Raw genomic sequence first — 4444 nt, 5'->3', positions numbered from 1 at the left:
GGATTCGGCTCTCCTAAGACACATCCGTGATGATACATGTTCGTCATAATAGGTCATGTTTTCTATCACCCATGCACATCTATGATGTTTTAATGACATAATCAAGATAATCATACCTTTGCTATCACGGATGTGTTTGATGACAATAATCACTATTTCATCATAGAAGTGTTTACTCCATGATGAAAAATGGCGCGTCATGAGATTGGTTTCATCAAGGGTAACCGACACGTGATAGCCACCGTAACAAGACATCATGTGAATATTGTTCATCTTTCGATGTGTGTGTTCCGGGCTCAAGACCATCTCGCCTGAACATCAAGAAAACAAAGTGATCTTGTTGTCCAATCCGATCATGCCCGCCTCGTAGGCAACAAGTCTTTCGTACCCATGTGACATGGCGCACCTTGAAGTGATACGTATTCTAGACGGTGCTGCACTTAGGAGAACACTAACTACTTGATATTTGTGTGAGTGATCACCCTATAGAAACACGTCTACCGCCCATCAAACATGGTGCATAAAGAGGGATTAACATAACAGACAATTCATAATATTATGTGATATGACATAGTCCCTTCGCGCCAAGGAATGCCCCGGACGTCGCGTCCCCTTCCTTCAACACCTTTAGTGGAGAACACCATCTTCGTGTACGGCATAAGATCGAGGTCCACCGATGCATGATCGTCATCTTCATGTCCATGCAAGTATAACTATTGTTACCGCTATAGCTCATAAAAATAAATGCATTGAAGTTTGACACACTGGTCGAATAAATAAAAATCATATGGGCCATGCCATCATGTGGTTCCATGACACGCAGTTCAAGCAAATAATAATGTACAACACATAACATGTCATACAATCGAGTAAATTGCAAAAAACCACCACTTTGAAGATTAGGTTTGCGAAAAACACTACAATGCATTTTTTTTTGCAGAAAACACCACGTTTACGGTAATCTTTTTTGCAAAAAACACTGATCGGCGGATCAGGCTCAGTTAATTGAGTTTAGACAAATAGGGCCCGCCAGTTAGGCCGATGTGGCACCAATTTCTCACACTGTTACATGAAAACATTTGCTGGACATGGGGCCCGCTTGTCAGCCTAACAAGCCTCTCTTGGGCATTCCATCGAACAATTTGCATGCGTGCACAGGCCGACGGACAAAGGCCGCCGTCACGAGGCTCAGCCAGGCGACGAAGGTCAAGGATAGTGGCGCCGGGATGCGGTGGTCATGCTCTAGGACGACAGTGGCGGCATGGAGGCCTCTGCCTCGCCTGAGGGCGGGCGAAGGGCGGCCACTGCCTCGGTGCATCAACGACTATGGCGGGCTCAGCCTCGTCTGGGGCAAGACGGTCGACCTAGGTGGGGGTTGGGACTGGCCGCAGTAGTGAGCAGCAGGCGTAGTAGGCAGCGGGCGCGGCGAGCACGGCGAACAACGAGCACGCAAGGGCGCGACGAGCAGGCAGTGGGCGCTGCAACCGCGGTGGACACAGCATGAAGCTCACGCGGTAGAAGCGAGTGGCGGCGGCCGCAGCGAGCACCGGGCACGGCAGCCGCGAGGCGCGGCAGCAGCGAGGCACGACAGCAGCAAGGCACATCAAGAGTGGGTGGGCGCGGTAGCAGCGAGGCGCGGCGGCCGCGGCGAGCAGCGTGAGCGGCAGGAGTGGGGCGTGGCAGCAGCTGGAGCAATGCGCGGTGGACGCGGCGAGCAACAACGGCTCTGGATGTATTGGTCCAACGACGGGAGGTTGACGAGCATCGATTTTTTTCTTTTTTGTTTCAATGACAGGTGGACCCCACGGGGTCACACATGATGATAACGTTAGCCAACATCGCCGTTACTTAGGTTGTGCCACGCCAGCCTTACTGGCGGGCCCCATTTGTCATAAACTCACTTAACTGAGCTCGATCCGCCTATCAGTGTATTTTGCAAAAAGATTACCGTAGACGTGCTGTTTTTTGCAAAAAAATGTATTGTAGTGTTTTTCGCAAACCTAGCCTTCAAAGTGCTGGTTTTGTGCAATTTACTCCACACAATCTCATTGTCATGGTGAAGACTATACCACTTCACATGTAAATCCTGCAAAAATAAGTTAGACACCTCTAAACCATTTTTTGCAATTTTATCATGGCTGCTAGGGTTTCCGTTGCAAACTGTTACCTACCTACATTATCATCAAGCATGATTATTCAATTTTCTAGTTTAACTTTCGGGGTGTATGAAACACAAGACTTAATGGGAAATCGCGAGCCCATACTAAACTTTGTTAGATGTCTGACCCCTGTCTAGATCACATCTATGAGCCCTTTTATTTGCAAAAATTATATTTGTTAACTAAAGTGAGAAGCGACTGAAGCATAACATTGGTCTAACAACTAACTCAAAAGGACCGCGAAAGCCAACCCTTTGTAAAAAAATCATCACCATCTCGTCCAGATCAAAAAATTGCAAATACGGGGGAACACTACTACAGGATGGTCGAAACGCGACAGTCTAATCACAGACCCTTCGACGAAACTGTATGCGATGCATCAATCACAAACGGCGATGTAACAAAACCATCAAAAAGGATGCAAAACGTTTGCGATGGAAGCGGTGACATAAAACATGGTTCATATTCGACTTGCGTGTGTGATGCGTGTCAAACGGTTAATCCAGAAGAACGGTTTGCAATAAGGTAGAACAACAGAAATGGGCAGCCAGATGAGAGTGTGTGCGATATATGACATACAGTTCACTAGGATGAACTGTGTGTGATTAGGCAACATAATAGAAACGGTTCAACTAAACAAGATGTGTGTGATACGCGGCAAACAGGTCCGTACTCAGAAATGTGTGCGAAGCCTAATAATAACAGAGACGATTGCTGCTAGTAAGTCGTGTGATTCGCTTTGTCTACAGAAGAATAACACACACACACACACATATATATATGTACATATATATATATATATATATATATGTACATACACACACACACACACACACACACACACACACATCTGGGCTATTCTGTTTCGCGAAACAGAATATTATTCTGTTACCATACTCGAACTGACGACGGTGACAGGTTGGACTGACGTAGGTTTTCAACATGAACTGATCTTCCTGCTTGTTCGACGGGCGGAAACAGGTGACTCAATAGGGAGCTTCCGGGGTTTCTCCAGCGCGGTGCTGCTGGCCATTTGTTGCCAGGGGAGACATGTGCGGGGTTCCGCACGTGCGCGCGCTCAGCTGCTCGTGTTTCCCGATCTCAATTCACCGGAGGTGATGGCTTGGGCATTTAGCGGCGGATGTGTTGCGGGCGTTGGTGTTTATTGTGGTGTTTATAGCGGTCAAATTTATGTCCGGTTTGTTGTTTTTTTGTTATTTGGTGTGAGAATTATCAGTGTGTTATTGTTTTTCACAGATTCTTTCACTTTAATTTTTGATTAGAAGTTTCTGTGTTCTTGGTTGTTTTCCATGTCCGCCATGCAAATGCGTTCTTGTTTTTCTCATGTTTTATTTTTTAATTGGCCTTGCAGCAAGGGAGATGTGGAATGTATGAATAGATTTGTGTTGTCAATTCCGTTTCTAGAGTTGTTTCTATGTCAGATTCCTATGTGATTTGGTGGTTGGCGGAGGTGGTTGTCAGATGTGGTGTATGGTGGCTGAGTGTAGGCTGTGATTTCTTGTAATCAGGTCAAACTGTGTAATTAAGTTGCGTGTTTTCAGTGTAGTTTTTGAATTGCTGCCATATGTGTAGTTGGACTGCTCCGTGTGAAACTTGTATTTATTGTTCGTTGACATTGATGGCATACCTCTGCACTTTGAGTATAAAGCCCGAGCCATTTGTCACTTTCATTTCACCAGCTGCCACAAAAGAAAAGCCAGATGGATCCTGAGCTGGGAGAGGTCACAGAGGAGGAGGGGGATGCCGTCGATGTGAGGGTTGCAGTAGCGGAGCAGAGGAGGAGGAGGAGGCGCAGGCGCAGGCAGAGGGCACGACATGCTGCCGAGGATGAAGTGGAGGCAGAGTTCAACCGACGCCTTGCGTGCGAGGTGATGGATACTTGCAACTCCAATGAACTGGAGCTTCTTTTCCCAGATGGCAGGGGAAGGAACCATATTCAGATCATCAGTTGGGCTAGGGCGAGAGCAACCATGGCTCCACATCCATCCACCAGGGCCAAATGGCGTCGTTTCTTTGATCGTTATGACGGAAGTGCTGAATTTTTATGTTTTTAAGATTGTGTTGTGAGGGATCAGATTTCTTTATCTGAAGTTGAACTGCTGTTTTATTTGAAGTTGAACTGATGTGCGATCAGATGTATAATAACTATTTCCTACTAGCTGGCTGCCCACCTGCCTATTTATTTGTTTTATAACCTGCGAGTCTCCCCTGCTATAAATTCTATCCATCTATCTGTGGTGTGTGGCTCAGTCTCCCCCTCCTTT

Source organism: Triticum dicoccoides, chromosome 3B (genome assembly GCF_002162155.2).
Source record: "Triticum dicoccoides isolate Atlit2015 ecotype Zavitan chromosome 3B, WEW_v2.0, whole genome shotgun sequence".
Lineage (NCBI taxonomy): Eukaryota > Viridiplantae > Streptophyta > Magnoliopsida > Poales > Poaceae > Triticum > Triticum dicoccoides.
Note: the sequence above shows the minus strand (reverse complement) of the source record.